The sequence below is a fragment of the Sminthopsis crassicaudata genome, chromosome 4 (genome assembly GCF_048593235.1).
Source record: "Sminthopsis crassicaudata isolate SCR6 chromosome 4, ASM4859323v1, whole genome shotgun sequence".
NCBI lineage: Eukaryota > Metazoa > Chordata > Mammalia > Dasyuromorphia > Dasyuridae > Sminthopsis > Sminthopsis crassicaudata.
In genome coordinates this window covers 287467591-287483427 of record NC_133620.1, presented here as the reverse complement: position 1 = coordinate 287483427, position 15837 = coordinate 287467591, and the positions used below count along the sequence as shown (strand labels likewise).

At 37.9% G+C, this 15837-nt stretch overlaps 1 protein-coding gene across 5 annotated transcripts in view; it reads left to right on the top strand.

The window, feature by feature from the left end:
• Positions 1 to 15837, top strand: part of PPARD (peroxisome proliferator activated receptor delta) — a 70733-nt gene that overhangs the window by 36318 nt on the left and 18578 nt on the right. Inside the window, exon 1 of one of the 5 annotated variants that reach the window (XM_074311181.1) lies at positions 750 to 994. The exons of 3 other annotated variants lie outside the window; for them this stretch is intronic. The gene's annotated coding sequence lies outside the window, so the exon portion shown is untranslated. Of the gene's footprint in view, positions 1 to 749; positions 995 to 15223; positions 15362 to 15837 lie in introns of those variants that run through there. One more of the 5 variants, XM_074311180.1, reaches the window with a different exon arrangement.

Below are 15837 nucleotides of genomic sequence, written 5' to 3'. Positions count from 1 at the left end.
ACTAGGGACATCTGGTAGCAGAGGTTAGAATGTTATGCCTCGAGTTGAGAAGAGCTGAGTTCAAATCTAGCCTCAGGTACTAAACAAATATGTAACTTCTTTTTACCTCAGTTTTTTCATAAGTTAACATGGAGATAATAATACCATCTACCTTCTAGGGTTGTTGTGAAGATGAAATGAGATAATAATTGTGAAGTACTTAGCACAGTGTCTGGACACAGTAAGTAAACTAGCACTGTAAAAATGTTGGCTATTATAAATACTTATGTGCATATGGGTATTAGAAAAACCTTTTCACTGACATTTAGGGGGGCATGTTTAGAAAGTAATTATTTCTTCATTTGAGTTTATTTGTCTATCTTAGTCTGAAAACTGGAATCCAGGTCAAAGTCCCAACTACATATAGCATATTTTGCCTAAAGTAACACTGAAGAGCAGTTAAAGGAATGGCTTATGGGATGGGAAAAAAGAGGAAGAGGGCATTCAAGAGTGCTTAATCTCTGAGAAGCAGCTTGATATGCCTACTATTAAATCTTACCATAGTTTTTCCAGAAGGAGGGGGAAATATTAAACCCTTTATTGGAGGCACAGAGCTCTAAAAGTACCTGATAGTAGATTCATGGCCTTACATTGGCTATCTCCTACATTTAGTTGTATATTTCCAATAGTTAGAAACCAAGAATAGCACCAACTGTGAGGAATTCAGCTGATATAATGGGGAAGGAAAAAAGCTATCTTCTGTTTCTCACTATCATTGGCCCCCTAACCTTTTCAAGCAGATTGTGCTTTCTCTAGCCACCTTTGGAATAAATTACTTAGTTGTCTGTGTTACAAAGGTGAGTTGTCAATATGCCAGTGCCTGGCCCTGCCCAAACAGGGAAGTGTTAGAAAGCACCTCCTCGAATTATAGCCAAACCCTTTAGTGCTTGGGACACAATCCAGGGAATCTCAGACTCTACTCTGTTGACCCAGGAGGCAGCCCGAATGGAGAAAGGTACTACTCAACCTGCACCCCAAGGAGAAATAGGAGGAAGAAAACCCCAGAATTGAGCTAGGCAGCCAAGTTATTGTGGGTGGGAAGTATTTTCTGATGACTGTTGAAAATATTCCTTAGCAGTAATTCTCCAAATGGTAGCTCTTGAAATAATTGTTCCAAAGTCATTCATGTGGCAGACAGGGTTCTAAGAGGATGCAGATCTAGTTTAGCTCAACTCCAGCAGCCTCCTTCAGGCTAGGTGGTTTGTGCCTTAGAAATTGGGTACTTGTTAACTCTTTGTTATAGCAGGGACCTTAGGTCTAGGTGATTGACCAGCATAGAACCTGGTTTCATTCTTCAGGTGTGGAGGAAGATAGTGTGTAGAGGGAGTGAGAGGAATAGCTAGTTTTAGGGTTTTTTAGTTTTTTACACAAGCCGTTTTAAAGGTAATTGGGCTACCACTAGAGTTTGCTTTCTCAAGCTTTAATTGGCTGGTCAGTCATTCCTCATAGATATCCAAATTCCTGATTTTTCCAAAAGGCCAAAAGCCAAGAGTCCCATTTGGGGAGCAAATTGCCTTGGGACAAGGAAGCGTCTGTGCTGAGTATACTATGCTCTATTACAGTCCAGCTCTTGAGAAGTGAAATGAAACGATGTGTTCCCATTCATCTCTTCCAGAGTGAACTGTTGCCCTCCTGTTCTGATTATTTTTTTTCTGTTCCATTTGTGTCCTTGGTTATTGGGCAGGTGGGTGTGGCTGAGCTACATTTTCTACTCTGGATAGCAAAGTGGGTAGTGATTTTGAAGACAGTGTGGGACTTAAAGATTGAAATGTCACTGGGAAATGACTGAGCCCTAAGGAGAAAATGTGATATTTAAGCACAAACTCTAAATGATTAGTCTAAACACCAGTAGTGGTTTAGGAAGTCTTAAGGTTTTTTTTTTGTTTTGTTTTGTTTTGGTTTTGTTTTTTTCCTTTAACTGGTGATTAAGTGATTGGGAGAGGGTGTGTGTAAAGTGTTCTCCAAAATGGGCAAAATTTTTAGGCTTGAAATCATTAAGTCACTTCATTATTTCGGGTTTCTCCAATTCATCTATATTAGCAATAAGTCTTCCTTCTCCATTCTGTTCTGTGATTCTGGGAACCTCAGGATGAGATCACCATTTTAATTACCAACACTGTCACTAAGTAGGTATGCTGGCCACTCCTCTGTCACTGTTGTCAGACTTGTGTAAATACCAGCAGCTCCTGAATTCAGTGTCTCTTAAATGACTTGCATTAGGAGACCAATGTGATGTTGGACTCTTGGAAATTTCCATGATTAAATTCTTACCATTTTTTATTGATTCTCTTTTCTTTAATATCATTTATTTCCAAATATGTCCTCTCATTCTTCCTCTTCTCAGTGATGTGAAGCCTTTCTAGATTTAAGATTTAACAAAAATTGAAAGGGGAAAAAAAAAAAAAAAAAAAAAAAAGCAAAACCAAAACACATCAGCCACTTCTGAGAAGATATGCAATTTTCTACTCTCAAAAACCATTACAACCCATATGATAAAGAAGGTTCCTTAATATTCAGATTGCCTTTTCTTTAACTCTATTTAATCCTGTTTTCTTTGTCTTTTTACTCTTTTGCACTACCCTAGTTTTCCCTTTCCTTCCATTCAAGTTTTGTGTCTTTCAAATATTTGTTGACCAAGATCTCTATCTAGGATCTTAAAAATCAACCCAGGTGAGCCCAGCATGAAAACAAAAGAACAGAAAGCCAGCATCAAAATTTTTTTGAAAATCTATCAACTCTTGAAATAGGGCTAAACTTTCCTTCTTATTGTAACTATTTGTCCTTAATTCATGACCTGCCTTCTCCCATATGAGCCTCAGGAATTCTGTTTTGAATTTGGTTCAAGACCTTTCTTGAACCTCTAATGTAAAAGGTGCTGTGCTATGCACTCTGAGGATCATACAAAGATGAACAACATCAGTCTAATAATAGATTTAAAAATTCTTTTAATTTCAAACTCTAAAAATGAGAGACTTAGACTAGATGAGATCCTCTAATGTCCTTTTTTGGTTCAAAATTTGTAATGGTAATGATCCTATTTTAAATAGCATTTGAAGATTTATAGCTCCTTATATCAACTCTGTAAGGTAAATAGTATAAATATTGTTATTCCCAGTTTACAGATGAGGAGAATGAGTCTTAGATTAAATGACTCACCTGTATTCTCACAGCTTTAATGTGTCAAAGCCGGAATTTGTTAAATTATCTGTTGATTCCAAACCTGGTGATAGGAGGTATAAATGCTTAAGAAAAAAATACATAGTTGTGAGTAGGGGAAAACTGAGGCTCCAGGAAGTTAAAGGACTCGACCTGGAGTAAGTATATTAATGCCAGTTATTCCTAGAAACTAAATTTCATGACTTAATTGTGTTTTTTTTCTACCATGCCACAGAAGAAATGCTATAGATGGAGAATAATAATAGTAATTTACATTCTTATAATACATTAAGTTTTGAAAAGTGCTTCTGTCATCAACACTGAAATAAGAAGGGAAAGTTTTATAGGTAAGATGGTGAAATGTAGACAGTAAGCTAGTATGTTTAGGTGGATTCAGAATAGATTTGACTAGTTCTGCCTAAAGGATATAGCCAGAAAAGGATGTTGCCATGGTCTTTTGCAAGGTTCTGTCCTTGGATTTCTTTTTTTTTTTTTTTAAACATTTTTACCAGTGGTTTTGTCAAAAACAAAAGGACATGGCTTGGGGATAGCAAAAAGCTGGGCAGGATAGCAGAAACATTGAGGTGACAGAATTGAGGAAGTATTATCAATGAAAGGACAGATTTAGGAACAATGGATAGAAGTTAGGAAGACTTTTCCTATGATCAGACCTATCTCACTATGGACAATAGGTAACCTTCTATCATTGCACTTTTTCAGGCAGAGGCTTAATAAATACCTAGCACTTATTAAGATGATCATCAGATAATACAGAAAATGTTCTTGTGTTGCAAGGGAGCCTAAACTGACTAAGTTCCAATTTATTTCTTAGGTTCTATGATGGGACCCTATCCATAAGATTAATATTTATAAATGAATGCTAATAAAGTGTTCTGGGGGCCCGAAAGGAAATAGTTTATCCTTTGCATGGATAGTGAACATGATTTTACTAGAAACTAGAACTTTAGAGCCAGTATGTAAAAATGCTTAATTTTGGAGACTTTTGTTTCTATTGGTTTTTATGATAGCACATGATAATGGCTCTTCTTTAAGTGTTCTTTCATTTTCTTTTGCTCACTCCTCTCCTTCCCACTCCTTAAATGTAGATATTCTTTAAAATTTGGTCCATGGAGCTCTATTTTTTGTTGCTACACTCATAATTTTGACATTTGTTTCTGTGTTTTCACCTATCAACACTTTAAGATGACTTCCAAATCTTTAGCCACACTTTACCTCTATCAGGTACCATTCTATCTGGAAAATATTTCTATTCATCATTAGTATTATTGTTGTTATTAATAAGGATGAGACTTCATGATCAGAATTTTCCTGCCTCTTACCCTGGGAGATGAGTTTGTAAATACCACAAAAATGGAAACAACATATTCTCTAACCTTCAGTGCTCAAGTAGATGTTCAAAAGCACCAGATAGGCATGAAGGGGTCATTGTGGAAGAAGTTCAGAAATACTTTTGAGTCATCGCTGGCTTGGTGATGGGTAGTTTCTGGCTATATTTACCATGCTAATTGATTCTCCCATAGAGTTTCCAAATTATGATCTCTGCTTCCCAGATATCTATGGTGATTTTGTATTGGCTTATAGAAGGGAAGCAAATGTATTTTACTCACTGATTGGTTTAGGGTAGCCAGGGACAGTAGACTTTTTGGAAATCTTAAGGGTTTTAATATAATTTGAGAGGAGAGAGGGCTATAACTTGAAAGAATGAGGCAAATGGATGGTTCTGAGGTAACTGGTTGATTTTAGGGAGAACTGAACTTCCAATAAGTTAATATATTCATGCAGCTTAATTTGCTATTTCAGTATTCAGCCAGTGTTTGTTGAGCACCTACTGGACAGATCAGATCTTAGAGAAAATCCAAAGTTTAGATTAAGAGCTGATCTCAACTTCCTAGTAGAAGAGTAAGACACTATTGAGACAGCAATATAATGTACAGTGTTATGTAAGTATATCAGATAGGGAAGAAAAAAATTGCCGTTTATGAAGTCCAGGGAAAAGCAAGTAAAGAGAGACTTAACTAACCCATCTAAGAAATATCCTTTTCTCTAGAAGAGGAGTGTCATAAGTTGGAGCATAGTTAGTATAAAAGAACCTGCCAATTCTGAATCTACTTTACTGTACTAATATCTAAACCACATTTCTTCAGCCTCTAAGAACTTAAAGTCCAAATAAAACTGAACCTCTATCCAGTGTATCAGAAGTCATATAGGAATATGGGAGGGAGAGGTGAGCTCTTTGACTCCCCGTAGCCTTTAAGCCATTATTTAAAAAAAAAAAAAAAAAATCTTTTTAATTCTGGAAGATTAGAATTGTCAGTGGTGGAACTTGAGGGACTGAGTCACAGAAATTCTGTTAGAAGGACCCTAAATGGCCATATTGGCCAGCTCCTTTCTGAAAACAAATTCCTCCCATGATACACAGGTGGTCTTCCAGTGAAGGGAAACCCACTTTTTAAAAATAGCTTTTTATTTACAAGATATATGCATGGGTAATTTTTCAGCATTGACAATTGCAAAACCTTTTATTCCAATTTTTTCCCTCCTTCTCCCACCCCCTACCCCAAATGGCAGGTTGACCAATACATGTTACATATGGTAAAGTATAAGTTAAATACAACATGTATACATGTCCATACAGTTTATTTTGCTGTACAAAAAGAATTGGACTTTGAAATAGTATACAATTAACTTGTGAAGGAAATCAAAAATACAGGCGGATAAAAATAGAGGGATTGGGAATTCTATGAAGTGGTTCATCTTCATTTCCCAGAGTTCTTTCACTGGGTGAAGCTGGTTCAATTCATCAATGCTCTATTGGAACTGATTTGGTTCACCTCATTGTTGAAGATGGCCACATCCATCAGAATTGATCATCATATAGTATTGTTATTGAAGTATATAATGATCTTCTGGTCTTGCTCATTTCACTCAGCATTGGTTCATGTAAGTTTGTCCAGACCTCTCTGAAATCATCAATAATGATAATGGCTGGTCATTTCTTACAGAACAATAATATTCCATAACATTCATATATCACAATTTATTCAGCCATTGTCCAATTGATGGGCATCCACTCAGTTTCCAGTTTCTGGCCACTACAAAGAGGGCTGCCACAAACATTCTTGCACATACAGGTCCCTTTCCCTTCTTTAAGATCTCTTTGAAATATAAGCCCAGTAATAACCCTGCTGGATCAAAGGGTATGCACAGTCTGATAACTGTTTGAGCATAGTTCCAAATTGCTCTCCAGAATGGCTGAATGTATTCACAATTCCACCAACAATGTATCAATGTCCCAGTTTTCCCCCATCCCTCCAACATTCTGCATTATCTTTCCCTCTCATTCTAGCCAATCTGACAGGTGTGTAGTGGTATCTCAGAGTTGTCTTAATTTGCATTTCTCTCATTAATAATGATTTGGAGCATCTTTTCATATGGCTAGAAATAGTTTCAATTTCTTCATCTGAGAATTGTCTGTTCATAAGCTTTGACCATTTATCAATTGGAGAATGGCTTGATTTCTTATACATTAGAGTCAATTCTCTATATATTTTGGAAATTAGGCCTTTATCAGAACCTTTGACTGTAAAAATGTTTACCCAGTTTATTGTTTCCCTTCTAATCTTGTCTGCATTAGTTTTGTTTGTACAAAAACTTTTCAATTTGATATAATCAAAATTTTCTATTTTGTGATCAATAAGGATCTTTAGTTCTTCTTTGATCACAAATTCCTTCCTCTTCTACAGGTCTGAGAAGTAAACTATCCTTATCCTATCTTCTAGTTTATTTATAATCTCATTCTTTATGCCTAAATCATGAACCCATTTTGACTTTATCTTGGTGTATGGTGTTAAGTGTGGGTCAATGCCGAGTTTCTTTCATACTAATTTCCAATTTTCCCATCAGTTTTTGTCAAACAGTGAGTTCTTATCCCAAAAGCTGGGTTTGTCAAACACTAGATTATTAAAGTTATTGTTCTTTGAACCTCACCTATTCCACTGATCAACTAGTTTATTTCTTAGCCAGTACCAAGTGGAAATCCACTACTTTTTGATGCATTCAGTTCCACTTTTGATTAGCTCTCATCATTTGGAAGCTTTCCTGACATTAAACCTAAGCTTGCCTCTTTCTATAGATCTGGTTCTGTCCTCTGAGGTTAAAGAGAATTTTTTTATGTCTGAATGACAGCCCCAGGTTTCAGGATGTTAAGTTTGTGATACTATCTATCCCACGTGTAATGAATTTTTTTTTTTCTCTTCTTCCTTTCATTATGATGGCAGATTTATCTAGGGCTCCTGCTTTCATCTTTCTGTTTCAAGTCAGTGAGTAAAGATGGCAGGTAGTAACTTAGCCTCTCATTTGGCCTTGCCTTTTGGAAACTGAAGGCCAAGGATAACAAAAAATCTCAATGGCTCCTTAGTGTGCAGGAAAAGGACTCAAAGGGATCTCTCTTCAGATTTTGTTCCCATTGCCACTCAGTCTAGTTTTTCTTGGGAATGGAGAGACAGCAGTTACTTCCAAAGTCTGTAACTGTTCCAGTCCTCTAGGTTGTTGTTGTACTGAGTCTGTTTCCTGCCTCAAATCTGCAAGGCAGCTCTCTTTTTTCTGTTTCCGAGCTTCTCACTACCTTCTCTTAATGCTTTTAACAATTCCATACTGTTCTTAGAACATTACCATTTAGCTTTGTATTTGGTGTTTTTGTGGTAGTTTCCCAAATATGGGCCAGGTTGTTTCTTCTTCTAAATGCTCTGTACTCTGCTTTCTAATGAGGATAGCCAATGAGCCTCCTTAGCCAGGAGCAATATCTCTTCTTCCACAACCAAATAGTGACTCCAAATGTAAGGATCTTGCCACAGTGGCACCCAGGCTTTCCCAGCTCAATATATCCTAGGCCACTCTCACCAGCTGCATGATAAAATCTTCCAAGCAATATTGCTCTCATCTTGTCTCATCTCTTCTGCCTTTCACAGCCTGCTGTGCTGTCTTTGGTTTGCCCAAGCCTCAAAAATAACATCACTTAAAAATTTTTTTTGAAATTCTATTTTATTTTCAGTTCCAAATTAATGATGTCACTTCTGACTAGAACCTACTGATCCCTTCCCCAGAACTGATTTTTGAGAGCCTGCTCAGTGTCTATCCCCCATCCTACCAATTGCTCAGGGCAAACAAAGGAGGTAAATGGTTCATAGATAACCAGAATGTTCCTTGGATTCAAAATTAAATAAATGAGTGGACTCAGATAATGATTCCATGTCATGTTAAAAGGAAACTTCCAGTGGAAATCTGTTCAGCTTTTTACTGTTTATTATTTTTAATCAATGTTTTTATAAAGGCATGGATTTCATCCTAGGCAAATTGGTCATTGACACAAAGCTTGGAAAGATAGTATACTAGATGACAAGATTGAGATCCCAAAAGATCTTGACAGATCAGAACATTAGACTGAAGTTAATAAAATAGAATTTATTTATAGGAATAAGAAAGGGTTTTTAGCTCTTTATTCTCTTAATTTCTTTATCCTTTCCTCACATTTTTGATTCCTCAAACCTTTACTGTAGGTCAAAAAAACCTTCACAAGTACAAAGGCATATATGAATAATAGTTTGGAGGAAAAAAAAAAAAGATCTGGGGTTTAGTGAACTACAAATTTAAGATAAGCATTATGATAGGAAAACCAAAATTGCCAATGGGATCCCTGCTTGAGGGAACCAGAGCTATTGACCTACTGTAGTGTACCCTACACACACTACACACAAGTGGAGGATCATATTCAGTTCCGGGCAGCATAGTTTAGGAAGGATGTTGGTAAGCTGGAAAGTGAGGAAACTAGGATAGTGAAGTGCTAAGAGTCCATGCTAAGTAAGGATCAGATGAAAAAACTGCAGACATTTAGCTTGAAAAAGAGAAGAGTTGAAAGAAGGAAGAGACTGATAGCTGTCTCCAAGTCTCTAAAGAATGGTCACATGGAAGAAAAATGAGAAAAGGTGGGGGGGGGGGGAATTTCCTAGAGATAGGAGCTATCCTAATATGAAATAGGCTATTTCTAAAGGTTGTGGCTTCCTTCTCATTGAAGGTTTTCAAGAGATTAGGTGATCAGTGTCACCTAAGAGTCACATAAGTTGTAGTGGAGATTTTTTTCCAGGACTTAGTTTGACTTAAAAGTTTCTGAATTCTCTTCTAACTGAAATTTTGATTCTGTGATTTTCCAATTTTGACTTCTTTCTGTCCTGAACACAACTGGCATTAGGTGAAGCGCTGTGGTAAAAAACATGAGATTATCATCAGTATTCTATCCTTTAAGTATTGGGGCACTATGCTTTGAATCCTGAAGCACTAGGTAGGGAAGGGCCCTCAAGAAGTCATGTAGTCCATCCTTTTTGCCTGTAGGCAGAATTATTCTTAATAAATCACCCTCAAAGGTAATGCTTTATTCTATTTTCAAATCTTCTAGAAAAGGAAATTCCAACTCTACCTTGATTACCCACCCACCCAGTGTCTTATATTATTCTTAAAACAAACTTGAACCTCTGTTTTTCCCTGTGGGAGAAAAAAAAATCTTCCTCAACTTTCTTTTTTTTAAACTGAAATTCCTCAAACATTCTTTGCTCAGACTTCTGATTCCCCAGCTCTTTGATACATCTCTGTAATTAGCCCTACTATTGCTCTAATATCCATAAGTTGATTCCTTTATCCTTCTTTAGTAATTAGATACAGGAATCTAGTCTGGATGTGATCAGTGCCAAATACAGTGGGAGAATCTCTCATAACAACTACCATCCTAGAAATAAAACTGAGACAACTTCTATGGAAAAAGATTTGTTTGTTTTTTGTTTTTTGTTTTTCCCCTCTTACACTCTTTCTTTCCTTAGGAGATTGGGGGGGAAAGAACAATTCATGAAGTCAATAATGAATTTATTTTTTTAAATGCTTCCTAGTAGAGAGCAAGAAGAAATCTAAAGGGGGAAAATAGTCTCCAAAGATAGGTAGAGGTATTTGAAAAGGGAAAGGCCACATTATGTTATAATCTTCCCTTCTCAAGCAGAAACCCTTTAGTTCTATGTAGAAGAAACCTGGTGATATTCTTCCTTCCATCCCTGAGAACAAATACCTATCTCTTCTCACCCCATCATTTCCATCTGTTTTCAGATCCCAGAATTCACACTGCATGGCTGCCTGAGCCTCTTAGAAGTGACTTTATTCCCAGTCGTCCCTTTAAGATGTAAGCAACTGCTGTGTCCATTCATCTCTCTCCAGAAGACATATTGTTTATGTCATCATGTAGCCCAAGGGCCAAATCTGGCTGCTTACTCACCCAAACTTTGTCTTGGATCATAAATACCATCATGAGTTGGATATTGATGTGTTTTATCTTCTACTTCCACCCTCCAAAAAATGGTAATTCCAGTATTGTGGTAGCTTATACTTCTCTGTCAGGAGTCAAAGAATATAGAATTAGCCATGCATGACAAGATATTAAGCATGAATGTTGTATCGTTTTGCATGTGAGGGTTCAGTGCTATAAGATGGAGACAGGATGTGTTTCAGGACAGGGGGAAGCAGCCTCTTTTGGGGTATAGATGATCATCAAAGTCATTTTTATTTTTTAAACACTGATCTTCACTCATCTCTACAAAGAATTCTTTATCCAGAGTTATCTTTTCTTTCTACACCTTCTTCTATTTCATCTTTAGGAGTGACGTTTTTTCCCTGAATGGGGAGAGAAAAAGGCAGCTTGACCTGGTGTCAGACCTGGGTTCTGCTAATTCCCCACCTTTGTGACCATGAGCAAGTCCCTTCTTTGAGCCTCAGTTTATGTATTTATAATACCTAATGTGAAGTTCACATGAGGTAATTGATGCAAAGCCTTTTTTTAGATTATAAAACAATGTATGTGGCTTATTATCATTTCAAGAATTTTTCATCTGTAAAATGGGTTACATGATTATTCCAGTTCTAAATCTGATATATACTCTCTGGATTTGCTGTATTACAGTATTAGCTTTCAGGATATTATAAATAGTTATGTAACCACATTGGTATGGATTCATCCTGAATGTTGAAAGGTCACAAAGCACCTTGTGCCTCTGATAAGGCAGCAGGATATTGACCTGATTTGGCACATAGAGAGAGCACTCAAGAGTCATTGGCCTGGAAAAACTAGGACACATTTCTTAGATGGAGGCTGTTGGATCTGGCATCTTGGATTAATGATTGAAAGAAAGAGGGGGAAGGGAACAGAGAGACTATGGGAATATCAGATTGGTACCATTTCCTAGGAGAGTACTAGCCACCCTTTCCTTTATCTTTTCACCAAAGCTGGAGGACACCCATTGATCTTGGATGGATTAAGGAAGAAAGTGACAATGACCAAGTCACCTTTAAGGGAAAGTAGTAGAGAATAATTTTTTCAGGGAAGGAGAATTGTGATCCTACTCCAAAAGAATTCTGCTCTGGGTGACAGATTCCTGACTGATTACCTCAACTGACAGATAAGGAATCTATCATCTCCCTGGTCACCTGAGTTAAATTATTGATTTGAACATCTATTGAGAGAGGTAGCAGCCAAAAGAGACCCAAGTTCAAGTCACAATCTGATTCCATGTAACTATGATCAATTACTTCATTTCCCTGAGCCTATTTCCCCTTTACTATGTAATTCATATTTCACAAGAATATGAGAATCAAATTAAATACTGTGTGTGAAAATACTATCATCAAGTTGTACACATACATATCAGCTAAACTGTGTACACATACAACTAAGAAGCAGGTGCTAAATAGCAGGTGAGGTGAAATCCCCATCATTAGTGAAGTGAAAATTCCCCCTTCCATCTAATGATCCCTGAAGCATATTCAGCCAGGCCAGATTGCTGAGTGTTGTCATTTCTGCCTCCCTCCTTGGATTGACAGTGGATTGGCAGTTTAGCAGTGCCTCCCATCATAATATTGCTATATTATATTATATTGAACAGAAACCTTTGACTTCCCATTGACTACTGAATATTATATAAATGACTGATCCTGGCCTTCAAGGCCTTCTACAAGTCTGGTTCCAACCTGCAATTCCAATTTTGGCTCATCCTCCTTTCTCTTCATATTGTGTTACTACCACCTGAACCATCCCCAGTTCTTTTTCTGTCATCTGTTGACCCAAACTTTTTGCTCATATTGCCCCCTATGCCTGAAATTGACATCTTACCATCTGTTAAAGGTCTTGTTTTTCCTCAGACCTAACTCTTCAGTGTTCCGCTAGTTTTGTGAAGACTTTTCTTTATCCTATCTATTCCACTAACTCTTAGTTAACAGCTAAGCACCTGAACACTTGGCTTCAGTTTAATGGTAAAAAGAGATATTTAGTCTTTGTCTTTGAATTTACAGACTTTTCTTTATCCCCAATCCCTAGCTGTAAGTGATATCTTCCTTTTTACTTTTCTTTTACTACTGTATGGACCTTTTTCCTTTGGTCTTTGCATTGTGCCTTGTCTTAATTTTGGTGCATATCTTATCTTTCATCCACTTTTAATTATAAGTTCCTGTGTTTTATTTCATCTTTGTACTCCCAAATGCCTAGCCTAGACTCCTTCAAGTAGTTGGCACTTAATAAATATGGATTTAATTAATTCTAGATTTTAAAGTATCCTTGCTTCTGACCCTATGATACAAAACTGGAGCCAGGACCATATTCTTCTGCCTGATCCAGTCTCCCTCCCACTACCCTGCTAACCTGAGTCTCCATCTAGCCAAACAAATCTTTTGACAGGTATTAAAACTTGACTTGACTTAAGTTTGTCGACCTCGGTGCCATTCCAGCTGTCGCCCTTCCTACCTTGAAAGCCCTTCATATTTCTCCCAGGATAGATATTCTGCATATCCTGAAAGGTCTAGTTCATCTCTCTCCTACTTTCTTCATGTTGCCTTTCTCTGTGTGTTCCTCCCCAACTCTATCCTATAGGGTCTTACATCTGATAGGTGCTCAGTTCTTGTTACTAAACCATCCTCTTGAGAACCTGAAGCTTATTCCATTCTCCCATGAATTCCAAATCCTCTTCATACTTTTAATAGTGGCAGGGGTGGGGCCTACCACTCCCCTAACCAGCCTCTACAGAGTACTTGAGGGTAGAGTCTCCTCCTTAAAAACCCAGAGGCATAGACCTGTAATGCTGACACATTGTGTTGCTATCTCCTTGCATTCATTCATCCCTGCCCTCCCTCCCCTTAGCAGGCTCAGGCTGTGCTCCCCTTATGTCTGCAGTCTGCTCCTGGGGAGCTTACTGCTTCCACAGTTCTGGGTGTGCCACATGTGAGGAGGTAGTGAGCTATTCAAGATGAGGCTGACTGGCCGTGAATGGGGATGGCCAGCTCAGCTCTGGGCTGTGTTTTCCTCCTAGTCTGGAAGAACCGCGTCTTTCTGTGTGCTTGCTCACTCACTCTAGTATAGAGGCCCTTCAGCTTAGACCTTAATAGGATCCTATCTGTAGAAGAGCTGGAAGGGGCCTGGTCAGCTAGCCCAGCTCCCTTATATATACCATATACCTCATATATACCTTATAAACCAGAAAATTCATGACTCAAGATTTTGCAAGGATGAATGTTGAAAACTGTCTTTGCACATATTTTGAAAATAAAAAGTCATTTAGAAGTAAGCCTCCTAGGCAGGATTTAGCGATGTATATCAGGATGGAATACTATACTTCTTGCCCTCTGTTGGGAGATAGGGTAAGGGGTGGGAAGGAGAGGATAATGACATATACAGATATATGATCTAAGTGGTAATGGAGGCAAGAAAGAAGATCTTTTCTACTTTTCATTGTAGCATAAATGAGCATTTAAGGGAGCTGTGTCTATGACTTTTATCTGCCTTTGCAGCATTCAGAGGATTAGAAGGTCAGTTTCATTTGACATATTTATTAAGTGCATCCTGTATATGGAATACTGTGCTAGGTTTTAAGAAGATATAAAGCTTAGATAAGACCAAGTTTCTTCCCTCAGGAAGCATAGAATTATTACAGGGATATGATATGTTAGGTATAATTATAATAGAAAATAATACAGAATATTATATAAACAGTGCTATGTGAGGTCCAGGAGGAAAAAAGTTATTGCCAACTAAATGAGTCAAGGAAGGTTTCATAGGAGAGGTTGTGATTTTGTGGGTATTAAAGATGTTGGAAAGATGTAGTTTCTGGGTAATTTAATATTTTTATTAATAAGGTCAATACATAAAAGGATTAATAAAATGGCATTTGGCCATTTCTCTTAGACCAAAGATCTCTAATACTTATAGTTTATGTGCCTTTCAAAGAGAAATTATTCCCCATTGCCTATTCAATTCTGGTTAGTTAACACAATGGCAGGTAGGCAGTCTTGGGTATGTGACTTAGGTCACTCAAATTCTGGCCAAAGAGACATCAATCTCCATATCACTTATCTTAATAAGGATAATCAACATTTTCTCAGATCTGTTCCAAAGAAACAATGGGCAGGAATATATCCATTAGCTCAAACTTAGAAATTTTTTTACAGCCTAATTAGATCTTGGCATGAGTAATTTTCTTAGAGAGATTTCCCACACTTGTTAATTTCTGGATGAGAAAGAAAAGTATGCTGATTCAATAATAAGTTACCAAATATAAGAGAAATAATTGATTTCTCACAATTTTAAAGAATGGGACTTTTAAAAGTTCCACTAGGGGAAAGAAGAAAAAAGGGGTTAGGAAACAGGGAAAAATTCTGGGCATAAAGAATAACATAAACAAAGATGAGGCAGAAACTTGGGCCAGAGCAGTGGTTCTTCTCATTCCTCATTGTATTTAGGGAACGAGGCAGCCTGGGAGTTTGTTTTGCAGGAAATTCCTTCCTTGGAGAATTCACTCTCTGTTCCGACAGGCTGCCTGGTAGCCCTCACTCAGCCTGTCCTCCTAGGCCTGTACTGACTCTGAGGGAGGGAGGGAGCGAGCCACTGCTGGGGGGGTGTGGCTTGCATGATCAGGAGATACTAGACTACCAAGTGGTGCTATGGGGCAGGGAGAGGGCGTAGAAACTTGAACCAGAATGAGATGGAGGTGCTGAGCCCTCTTAGGAGGCTACAGCGACCAAGGCTCTTTCTGTCATGCTACCCTGAAGCTTGTGCAAGGGCGTGTTGTTTTTGGTGAGTGTGCTGAGGAGAGGAAGAGGAGGGAGGAGTTCAGTTATGGGAAGGAGGATGGGATACTTAAGAAAACAGGTTTGGATCTGGTTCGTGTGTAGTTTGAGGGACTTTGTATAGGTTGTCATTTCTCTCCCAGGTTCAGCAAGCTGGAGACACTGGTGAGATTGTACACTTCATTTTGCCTCAGTTCTCCATTACCATTGTGTGTAAATTGGTGGTTGGTGGAGCAATAACAAAGAGAATATAAAAATGAATAGCTTTTGGTAAAACCCAGACATAGGTTGCAACACAACAGTTAAATATAAGTATTAAGAAACCCAAGATCTGTGGGGTTTTGTCCCCCAGTCTGAAGCCACTTCCCCAGCTGTGTTGGAGGCTTCAAGGAAGCATAGCTGGCACAAACATCTGGAGAGGAAAACAGGCTTCTTGGCACTGGGCCAGAACTCTTAGCTAGGAGTTCTAGAATCACTCTGGGA